The sequence below is a fragment of the Drosophila montana genome, unplaced genomic scaffold (genome assembly GCF_035044405.1).
Source record: "Drosophila montana isolate Dmon_TW-CO22-7 unplaced genomic scaffold, ASM3504440v1 contig_402_1, whole genome shotgun sequence".
Taxonomy (NCBI): domain Eukaryota; kingdom Metazoa; phylum Arthropoda; class Insecta; order Diptera; family Drosophilidae; genus Drosophila; species Drosophila montana.
In genome coordinates, this window is record NW_026998739.1 from 6,904,518 (window position 1) to 6,917,137 (window position 12,620).

Here is a 12,620-nt window from a genome sequence, read left to right on the forward strand (position 1 = left end):
AAGTTTTAAATGAACTATATAAATATTATATAAAATATAGATAGCAAATAATAAAAAGGTGTATGTAAGTCAAAGAAAATATTTTAAAACAGAAGTAACTTTTAATTACTTAAAAAATAATACTATGCAAATGTTCGTAGTTAAGCATGTACATCCACATTATAATACATACATTATTATTTTAATAAATATTCAATAATTTACATCTTTTTTTAGAATGTTAACCTATACATGTATTTCTTCTTTTTTTTTAATAATTATTAAATAACTTGAATGTGTTTTAAATATATAAAATAAATAAATAAATATATAATAATAAAAAAAAATTAGTAAAATTTCGTGTAGAGAAAGTTATATTAAATTAAATTCATATTGAAACAATCTGTGTTTTATTGTAATTTAATTTCGTATTCTATTTTTATTTTCTTAAAAATTGGGACACTTAGTATCGATAAAAATTGTTGGGCAGAAAAAATAAAACTAAGAAGTTGCATGAAAAACACTTCCCTTTTTATTTGACGCAATTTCCCAAACTAATATTTTCTTTTAATATCCATGCATTTTTTGGCTTCCTCTACTTCAATATCTAACATTTACCCTGTTCTTAAAACCATTTGACTCTCAAACAGCAACAATTTATTAAATTATTAAACATTTCAGTCCATCATTAAACAGCACCTAATTAAGCCCAACAGCTATTTTAATGCTGCATTTTCTTTGCGATGGCGCACAAAGTGCAATTAAAACTTTTTGTCGCATGATAAAATTAGTTAGTCGGCAAAAAAATGAAGCACTGTTCAGCTTTTCGGGCAATAATATAAATTAAAGGAATACCGAAAAGCAAAACAAGGAGTCGCATTTGGTGGTCGCAATTCTTGGTGCGTGCAACCAACGAACACAATTGTCGAACCACCAAAACCGCAGAACGTGGCTGCCACGCCCACAACTCGGAAAAAACTGTAACCGATATTCGAGCAGGTTGGCAGGGCTTGTGCTTTATGCAGCATTCAAAATATATTGTAATTCAAAAAATGGACCTATTTAAATATGTTAAGAATTAAATAAAATAAAATAAATATTTTAAATATAAAATTTTGTAAGCCATAAAATGTTCTGGCTAGACAATACAGCAGACAGCCCGAACAAATGGAAGTGCATAGCCGCTGCTGCTGGGTGGGGGGAAGGGCATCATAAATGACAGGATATGTAACACTCCCCTCTAACCCGCGCTCGCAGAATCCACTTGTACTTTGCACTGCAATTTAACAAATCGATTTGTTTGGCGTCGACCGCCGTCATTCGATTTTTATGGCTTTCAAAAAGCCAACAGAGCAAATGACCCCGTTATGCTACCCTACCTCCAAAACCTCACCCTCAACCTCACCCTCACCCACCCCTCCGCAAGCCAACCGGGCATGGTATGCAGTGCAATAAAATGCGCAGCAGGCAGGCGGCAGCCTATAGTGCACAGTCCAGGCCATAAAAAAACGCTAAACGGCCATAATAAAGCCGGCAATGGCAATAAAAATACGATATGAATATTATCTATGGTAGGTGAAATTTAAAATACACTAATATGCTTCGGGTACTGCGTTTGCTAAAATCTATATAGAACTTACTTCGCTTTAATGCCTAACATGATTTTAGGTGAGGAACAAAGCTTGTGATTATCTCAAAGTCCACCCTGTTCCAAAGAAATAATAAATGATAAATAATTTCTGATAACATAAAAAAGGAAGGCTCTGCTATAATTCGACTTGGGAACTTGTTTATGGGGGCTTCAATCATAATTAAACTGAAGTAAAACATCATTCAGATAGTTATTTGCTGGGCTGACGAATACTCTTTGATCAGCTGGTGGAACATTAATGTTAGCTCTTTGACGTGGACTGCATTTATCAACATAAATGTTGTAAAAATCTTAGATATGCATTTATATAAATAAAATTATATGTATGCATATCATACTTATATATACTTTCACATTTAAAAAAATTTAAATTTTATAAAATTTGCAAAATATTATTTATTCTATTCATTCTGTATAAGTTTTTTCCTTGCTTGAATTCTTTTCATTATCTTCGTATTATATTATTATTATATTTTTATTTATTTATATCGTATATTTTCCTTTCCTATTCTTTCTTTTTTTTCAAGTACCTTGCTTTTAAATTTTCTTCCTTTTATTATATTATTATTTCTTTATCAACAATATTATGTTTTAAATGTTATATTGCTTGCTATTTTTATTCAATTTTATTGCACTTAATTCAACTGTATTTTTAATTACATTTTTTGCAATTTAATATTTTAATACAGTTGTCATAGGCTGTTTTATATATATTTTTTAGTTCTGTTTATATATATTTTATATTTATTCTCCTATTTATTTATTATTTTTTCATTTATTATTTATGTTTATTTATTATTTATTATTGATTATTTATGAATTATTAACTTATTATTTACAATTGATTATTTATTAGTTATCATTATGTTTTGTATGTATTACATATTATTTATAGATTTTTAATAATTTTTTTATGTATATGTATATATGTATCCAATTACTTGTTTTATTTTACTTTCGCTTTATTCTCATTTCTATTCTGCCATTTTCTTTTCTTTTATTTTCTTTTATTTTCTTTCCGATCTGTTCTTTTCTTTCATTATCTTTCGATTCAGTTTTTTTCTTTTCTGTTCCTCAGTTTTCTCTTATTTATTAGATTCTTTTCATTTCGATTCTCTTTTCCGTACTATTTTCTTTCGTATCATATTATATCTTCTGTTTTCAATCCGTACTCTAATTTTTTTAATACAATTTCTGTTTAATTTTGTGTTCTGCTCTATTTTATTAGGTTTACCCCTTTAAAATTAATAACACAAATTTTACAATATGACAAAGCCTGTCACAAAGCGCAGCACAAATTCAAAATGCCCCAATTTTACGGTATTTAAAATGGTACGCTGAGTTTGCTTGCGGTATCTTTTTCACGGCTTTGATGGCTAAAATTCACTTGTTGGCCGGAGTATTGCGTTTAATTGAAAGTTGCTGCGACTGGCGAGAAGTCAGCTGAACAGAGAAGAAGCAGAGACCCAGAAGAGTGAAGAGACTTGTCGCCTTTTTGTGGGTGTGGCGCGTGTGTCTCTCTCTGTGTGTGTGTGTGTGTGTGCGTGGGTTGTGCGCGCTTTCCGTAACGAAACGACGCGTTGCATACTTTTTGGCGTCACCAGACACGTACGTTGAAAAGTTTGCCGGCTCTCATTTTGGGTGCAGATCAAAAGGCATTAATGCGCAAGTGGATAGGTGAAGGGGGGCTTGGGGGTAAGCTGTGGGTGCCCGAGCTGCTGCTGCTGGGGGCGGGTGTCAAGGGTCTGGGGCTGTTTGCACATTAGCGTCAGCCATTTTAAGCTAATTTCGCATGTGAAACAGGTAGAAACAGTTCCAGTTTGCAGCCAACGACACGCGCAATTATTGCCCGGCCATTTTCGTGATTGCAACCAAAACAGTGTGTGTATGTGTGCGTGTGTGTGTGGGCCGTATATCTCACACTGTGTGCGGGTATATGTTAGTTTCGAACGTGGCTGGCATTTAGTTCGTTTGATCTAAACGCGGCGCCAATCAAACAAATTGAATTGAAATCGATTTTCGTGGTGATGTTTAAGTTGTGGAATTGCAAAATCATGTAGGGGATTTAACTTTCAAAGTTGCTTGCCTTGAGAGCTTGAGCAACAGCTCATTAGATGCTGCCTAAATACGGAAGGTTTTAGCCAAAAGAGGATATACTCAATTTGATCATAGGAAAGGAAAATTGAAAGCAAATAATGTCAAATACAATGGTCTGAGTAACAAATATTATTAAATAACTACAAGAAATAACATTAAATGGCAATTAGAAAAAAAGAAATAATAATATGGAAAGGTACAGAAACATAACAGAAAATCAAATAAGATTTGTAAACAATTTAAATATAATCAAATGACCCCGATGACATTGAAAATAGTACAAATAGAATTATAATAAATTAAAAAATGTGACTTACAGGTGCATTAAATATAACAGCGAGCCAAAAACCTGAAATATATTAAAAGAGAAAATAAATATTATTATGAAAGTATGTGTAAAATATCGAAATTGAAAGGAATATAAGTTATTAAATAAATAATAAATTATTATTTAAATAATTATTTATTATTTATATATTTGTATATTTAAACATTTGTAATTTATTAAAAAAAAGTCTTCGACTTTCAGATGGGTTCAAGCTTGTGCTTAAAGAAATATAATGTTTAAAATAAAGTTATTTAATTTTAATTTAATATACAATTTATTAATAAATATAATTATAATTTACATAATTTGTGTTTTTTGCGATGCTCTATCGAATTTCGTATCGATGTTATGTTATATATGAAAGTAAAAATTAAAATTTTAAATTTTACTAATTAAAAAGGCCATTTAATAGAGCCCCTACTTCGAGGCTGCTTTATTTGATCTCTTGCGGCGTTAAGGTAAATCAAGTCAAACCGTTTAAAGAAGCAGTAAGTTTGCTATTCGGATGTTACCGACAATTGGCTTATGGAATCGCAGGATGTGAAGTTTATACATGCAACAAATGTCTAGCATAGTGGAATCATGCTATTAGATGGCAATGCCTTATCCATTATATGCAATATTCTTCAATCAAAATCGTTATCGCAATTCTGAACATATATGTATATTGTATTTTCTTGCAAGATAATGTTGATAGAAATGAACTATGAATGCTGTTCCACATGACTGCAATTGCCCGCCTGGCCCAAATACACTGCAAATTAATCAACAGCTGAAACGAAGCCAGGCAAATTAGTTGAAAGCAAACGCAAATGCAAATTCCAAAACCAGAGCACAAACTGAGCTGAGCTAAGCTGCCGCCCAGTGGCACAGTTCACATTCAGAGTAACTGACAAGCTGACAGCTGACTTGCCTAATTAGAAGGCAAGTGTAATAAAAATATTACACATACGCCATGTATGCTACACAGTCTTTCTTTTTTTTTTTAATTTACCAGCAGCAGCAGCAGCAGCGGGACAAATCCTGCCCGCTGCAGCTCGTGCCTGCTGATGCTGTTGCATTTCAATTGACACAGCAAACTGCAAAAGTTGTGCTTGTTGCAATTGTTGTTGTTGTAATGCGCATTCGAAATGAGCACACGCATATGGTAAGAATTGAGGGCACATTAATGCACAGATCCTGGGCGCGAACGAATGTTAATTTAGACAGCCCCGACCGACCGACCGACCGACCGACCGACCGACCGCCACACCAAACCGCCGTCAAACCCGCCTGACTGCCGCCCAGCGCTGGCTCCATAGAAATTTAGATTCAAATGTGCATGCAACTGAGGCCTGGCAGTCAACCGCAGTATCTCACAAAAGCCCTGGCGCACATAAAAGCGAAAGCGGCTGCCGACTTTAGCCTGAGCCTGGTCCGGGTCCGGGGCCTGGTCCGGGTCCGGGCCCTCATCAGCGCTGCGAAAATGCGCTGTAACTCTTTTCAAATAATAATTAACAATTTATTCCCCAAACAGAATACACACTGCGAATGTGTGTACATACACACGCTCGCACACACACACACACACAGCAGCAGGCAATCTGAATGCGAATGACGTGCTGTCAACGTTAGTCATATCATTAGAGGCAACGTGTTGCTGACTTTTTGGGGTTTCGACGGCTCAACTGGGGAATCAAATGCTGCACTGTTCGAAAAACAGGGTCAACTCAATAAAAATTAAAGAAAATGTGAAGAGCGATGTTTCAATAGGGTTCGTCTCTTCATTCATAAATATAGAGGTACAACTAGAGTTTTCAAGTAAAATAATAATTATTTACAGAAATGAATAAAAGCGACATTAATCGATTCCTATTGAGATCGTTAAATATCTCGCGTGTTAGCGACTTGAAGCTGGTTGTCAAAATAGATTGCTCATATCTGTTAAAACAAAGTTATTTTATGAAGATATCACGACCCGAAGTTCCAGCCAATTAAGAAAATATTTATTGCATGGAAAAGTCGCCAACGTTTTCGTTGAACATCTTTACACTTACTAATATCTTATATTTTCCTAGCTTATTTATATATTTAGATCATAACATTACTTGTTCTATTTCAACTACTTGTTCCATAATATTAAAAGCTTTTTGAAATCGGAGTCATATAGATATATTATAATTATATGTCCATGTGCATAATTCTGGTAAAGTCTGCAGTATTTGATTTGTCTGCCTTCAGTAAAACTATTCGACATGTATACGCTGATTATAAGTTCGATCAGTCACTCGAATCAGGAATCGGAAGGAAACACCCACTCGACCTCCCCCAAGGAGTAGATGTCTAACTCCACAGAAACAGAGAGATATACAAATATAATATAAGGATACTTAATTGCCAACGTTCACAGAAAATTATTTTATTTTTGACCAAAAAGCGGGCAGATTTTAAATAAAAATAATCATTAATATATATTAATTATTTAAATAAAAATAATAATTAATATAAATTCGAATTCTGATCCGTCACGCGAATCAAGATTCGAGTTTCTATGTATACTGATTCGAATGACTGATCAGAATTTGAATTCCTATGTAGCTTATGCTATGGTTTTAGCCGAATATCCTTTTTATAATATTCAGCGATATTTCAACAATATGTTGATAGTTAAAACCTCTCACACTCATATCAATCATTAATAATAATACAAATTTGTGATAGTCTTATTATATTTATGTATGTATCTTTGTTAATTTCACCATTCAGTCTTCGTGTTCAATCAACTCTGCTTTACAAGTGACTATTTCCCCTTTTCCTGAACACTTTCAAGCTAGTGATGAGTAAAAAGACAAGATCACAACAGCTGACTAGCAGCTGACTCGTCAGCCTGTCACAATATATTTTATTATATTTGTATGAATTAAATAATGCTGAAATCAAACATTGTTAAACGCAACAAATTAAGGTAGAATGGATAAAACTTTGTTTTGCTTATAAGAATTTACTTTAGTAAATATATTTCATAGGTGTTTCTTTAGTTTTTTTCTTTTTTTATTGAGTTCATCAAAAGCTCTAGTTTTATATATCTAACTGTAATTCTGATTCCAATTCTAATTGTAATTCTAATTCTTTATAAAGTTTTGTTATATGACATTTGATTTGGCTGGCTGTGGGTATTTTATTGCTTGTGCTTTGTACTAAAACACAATTTATTTATTTTTTCTTCAATATATTTTGACTCTCCTCAGAAACGTCATCAGGAAGAAACCAAGCTTTGGAGTTTCTAAATGTTTTTATACACAATTTTCAATTAAAAATCATCATGAAATAATAAAATTCAGGCGGATTATAATTGATCATAAAGAAGTTAAATTTACGACACCTGCTTTGATCTTTGTTATATTTATTTTATATCAATTATTTTATGCTGTATATGCCTATACATTTTCAACATATACGCATTGCCCTAAGTTTGCAGTTATATATTTTTTGTTCAGTGTGATTTTAGAAAAAATATTAGCAGAAGCTGACGCTGACGCTGCCACTCGAGTTCATCTCATTTTTCGCTGGGCGCACGGCGAACACATTTATGTGTGGGCGCTCGAAAGTATGCAACTATATTTGTGTTTCTGCGGTTTGCTTTTATATTTGTGCACCACGCACACGCACACAGAACAGACAAGCACACACACACACTCGCACACTCTCACGCACAGTCGTTGAGCAGAGTCAAATGCATGTGCACAACATTCCACAACATGTCAAGCGGAAGTGAGTGTCTTTCATTTTTGTTTGCCCTGTCTCGCTCCCCCCCCCCCCCCCCCTGCCCCCTTCAGCGCACCGGTTCGCATATATCTTGCTCAGCTACCTATCTCATGTCCTTTCGCCCAACTATCACTCGTGTTTTGTCTTTTATTTTGCTCGCACCCATCGCTGGTCGCTTACTGTTAATTAAAAATGGGCAGCCAGCAGGCAATGGCAAATGAGTGGGTGTGGCGCCCGCAATGGGCAAGAATGGGGAAGAAGACGGCGAACAACAAGAAGAAGCCATATAGAAGAAGAGAAAGCAGCACCACCACACGGATAGCCAGGCGAACGCATCGTATGAGCATTTTAATTAGTTTGCATAATTATGTGCGCCACCCGGGCCCAGCCCTGCCTCAGCCGGGCGGCTTCTCTTTGACAGCTACACAAATTTACAACAATTCCTTTCAGCTTTAACAACTTTCTGATACAAACTGTGTGCGAGTGTGTGTGTGTGTGCATGTGTCCAAGGACATTGCGTTTTATGCACGCGTCTCCTCCATTTGCTTCTTCAGGCCATGCATTTTATTGTTGAGTTTATTGATGTTTGTCATATAATTTCTTCTTCCTAGCTCTCTCTCTCTCTCTCTCTTTCTCTCTCTTGCTCACTCTATTTGCTTGCCACCACTCTCCCCCTTTTTATTGCAGCTTTATGTGCACAACTTTTGCGCCCTTGCTCCGCCCCTGCCTTTACTGCATGCGTGCTCAATGGGGCATATGCATAACCTCGCTGCTTCGATACTTTCTTACAATTTTTTAGTGTCCTCCGCGCCAACGGCCCCCGCTTACAACTCCATAAACGACACAGTTTGCAAGCCTCAGCAGCAAAGGCAACAAATTGAATTTGAATAACGCGCCATAAAAAACGCTTTGAAATGCGAAGCGTTGCGATTTGGGTTGCCCGCCGTTTGAGGTTATATTGTAAGAATATTACAAAGATGTACTTTATAAAAATTTAAGCGATTGCAGCTCATGTTTGTATTGCAATTAAGCATAAAGGTAAAGAAAGTTGATTTGTAAAGCAATATACATTTTTTTACAAAGCAAAATACATTCATTTTTTGTACCTCATTGACACATGAATATTTTTCTAGTTGAAGTATTATTTTCAGCAAAAAAATACACGAAATAATTGTGAAGAGAACATATAACATTCTTAAAAATAAACCTTCGAATTCATATATATGCTGAAAATAAAAATTGTTCTGCTTTTTGTAGACCAAAATAGTTTTATACATATTTATGTTAGATAAAAAGTGTTGTATAATAACAACAACAAAAATGTTTTTGAATAATTATATATTTTATATGCTAATATGGCATATGTTTATATTTATATGAATATTTATTCATATATCCGCCAAATTTGTTATGCTTAAATGCAGTAAAATGATTTGTTTGTCTGTTTTTAATATATTTTTTTATTATATATTGATTTTAATTATACCATAAAAGTGTTAAGTAAAAAGTTATAAAATTAAATATGAATACTTTGTTACGTATACATTATATATTTTACTGATTAAATGCAATAAAATCATTATGTTTTTTGTTTTGACTATTATTTATTTATTACATTTTTATATTAGTGACAAAAGGTAAAGTGTTGAAAAATGCTTTGCATACAAACAGACAAACAGAAGAAAAAAGATGGTTCTGGGTATATCAACTCGGCTGTTAATAATTATTAAGAATATGTATATTTTATGGTGATTTAGTCTTTATCTATGCATTAGGCATTAATATATAATAAAAACAACAAACAGAAACTATTTGTTTATTTTTTTTGTATTTTAAATAATTTTTCTTTATATTAGATTTATTTTTTTACAGCCAAATCGTAACAAATAAGGGATAAATATGTCTAAAATTCCCACATATACTGCACGACATTACACATGGGCTGTCGAAAGCCAAAAACAATTGGCAGCCTATTAAACTTTAATAAATGCAAAATTAATAAAAACAACAACATTTTTATACAAATGAGTGTCAACAACAACAACAACAGCAAATACTGTAGCAATTAACAATTTCAAACAGATAACGCAATCAAATCGGCTTTATTTATGCACAGTCTGATAGGTGTGTGTGTGTGCGTGTATATTTTTTGTAGGCAGTGTTAATAGAGTGGGCAAGAAATCTGTTTGCCCGTGTGCCACATAATTAACAGAGCATAAATAATGACAATGCAACAAAAAAGCGCTTTAACAAATCAATTGAAAGTGGATTAAAAACTAAACACAATTCACAATTTTAAAATGCGTAATTACAATTTATACAATTTTAAACTGCAACAGGAAGCAATAGAAGATAACTAGACATAATTATTGCAAAGCTGGAATAATATTGGAATATTTGAGGAATTTATTTGAATATTATTTTGATAAAGAATGCGCAGACGAGATCTTAGGCAACGAAAAAACTCTTATTGGAATATCCCAACCTGCTGAAGCCAATTTGGAGAGCATAAAAATATCTATTTCAATGTTTGTGCATAACGAAAAGGCGGTAACCTGCTGAAAGGCAACCTCTTTTTTTTTGGTGGGAGATATGTATTTATATTTATGTATATTATATCTATTTTAAATATGTATGGATCGATTTTCCAGAATTATCCAGTTTAATATCTGAATACATTTGGTTCTTATCTACTTGATAAATTTGTTTAATTATTGGTTTAATGAAACATTTCCGTTTTTATAGTCAACGAGGTGTCTTCGCTTTGGAACCTCGTACCCAACCATCTCCTGGTATCATTCCTTCTGTTACAAAACAGACGTCTAACATTTCATCGGACGCTACAGGCTCTCATCGATAACTCTAACTGGCAGAGTTGCCAGCTCCAAATACATATTATATATTTTTGAATAATTTTGATGATTTATGATGATTTATTATAACATTTCTTTTAGAGGGCTCAAAAATGTATAAATGTGTATCGGTTTTGGGAAAACGAAAAGAACCATTGAAAAAATAAATAAATATATAAAAACCTACTCAACATAAAATATTCCAGCTCTTCAAATTTCTGTAGCTGCTAATTATGAATGTGTCTACATTATGAGAACTCATGATACCCTCTAATTCAAATTTTAGTCAATAGAGAGTATAATAACTTCTAAACAGAGCAAGCCCAGTATAAAAATAAACCCTTTTCTCTGCCATCTTTACTTATATGAATTTCAGGCATGACACACCTCCATTCCAATTCGGGCCAAACCACATCTCAATTTATTTAGGTTACAAAACTATCAGTTGTATAAATATTTGCAGTTCAAGCATATTCAATTGAATTCCATTCCGAATTTACAAAATTCTTTTCATTATATACCAATCAAATATTCACATATAGCTGAACCTGGGCTAGGGAATAATCAACAGCTTCTATTCTTTTTTTTTTTGTGGATATTTCAAGTTGATTACCAATTGTCAGGTGCGTCGTCAATTGATTCCACCTGGACAAGCGGCTCGCTTTATCTATGAATATGTGAATGATTCACAAGATAAATTGAATGTGCCACGAGGCGAACGAAATGAAAAACATTCAAAATAAAAAATAAAAAAATGACAAGGAAAATAAATGAAATAAAGTGTAGAGAGAAAAGTTTGCCGCAAAACAATTTCTTGATATTTTCGTCTTCATCTTCTTCGGCTGCTGTCAATATTAAATGTATTGTCGTTGCAACAATATTACTGGCAGTTGGGCGGGGGGCGGCACAAGTGGGCGTGCCACATGCGTGCCTGACACTAAACTAGTCGCTGTTGAGTCGCCTTTGATCTCGATGACGTTGTCAATGCTGATGATGCGCAATTTTTCAGCAAATTTTTCCAACATCATCAATTTTTTTATTTTTTATAGATATTTTGTTATCAGGATACATTGTTGCTGTTGTTGTTGTTGTTGTTGTTGTTGTTGTAGTTCCCTTTGTTATTATTGATATCTATTTGTCAATTTTGCTGTAAATATGTGCGCACACAAATTTGTCACTTTGCAAAGAGACGATGATAAAGGAAATAGATGAAGACAATACATTTTCATTTTCATAATAAATGAAATTGATGAAATTTGAATTTTTGAATTGATAATGAAATAATACACATAACTGACTCAGGAAATGAGTTCTATGGTTTTTATATAGTTTTTATTTAATGACATTTCAATTTTCTGTCTAAAAACCTGGCTTTATCAGCAGGAAATAAAACTTCATGCTTCAAGATAATTTAACTGGGCTTATTTTTGACCAAGAAATTTAATTAATGGTTGAAGAAAATTTTACTGTTTTTTTTTTGAGTAAGAAATTTAACTTTATGCTTGACTAAAATTTTACTGGGTTAAGCTTCAGGTTTTTCAGACGATACGAGCCTCCGCATGTTTAAATATAAATAGGGTTTCCCGATTTTATATCAAATTGGGTTCAAGGGTATTTCGACGTTCATGCATGAATAATATTTTTATCTATTGCGAGACTCAGGCATGAAAAATATTCTGATTGAGGATATGCTCTATTATGCTTTATTATAAAAAGGAGAATTTTTCTTTAATTTACATCTAATTTTATTGCATTCGATTTTATATATAGATTTCCCTAAAATGTACGGCAGCAAGCTTGGTTAAGTCGAAGTTTTTGAGAGAGAGAGAGAGAGAAAGTAAGAGACAGAGAAAAATAAAATAATTGAAAGTTATCTATTGCCAAAGGTTAAACACTCTGATAGACTTACATTAAGCTGAATTACACAAGTTTTTAGGGGCAACAAAAATCGCAATTCAAAATGTTGCTT

At 33.1% G+C, this 12,620-nt stretch overlaps 1 protein-coding gene across 1 annotated transcript in view; it reads right to left on the bottom strand.

Annotated features, from left to right (window-relative positions):
* The window catches only part of beat-Ib (beaten path Ib), a 130,051-nt gene extending 125,986 nt beyond the window's left edge, over positions 1-4,065 (bottom strand). The window contains exon 1 of the mRNA XM_064697885.1: positions 4,045-4,065. The gene's annotated coding sequence lies outside the window, so the exon portion shown is untranslated. The remainder of the gene's footprint in view (positions 1-4,044) is intronic.
* Positions 4,066-12,620: the final 8,555 nt, after the last annotated feature.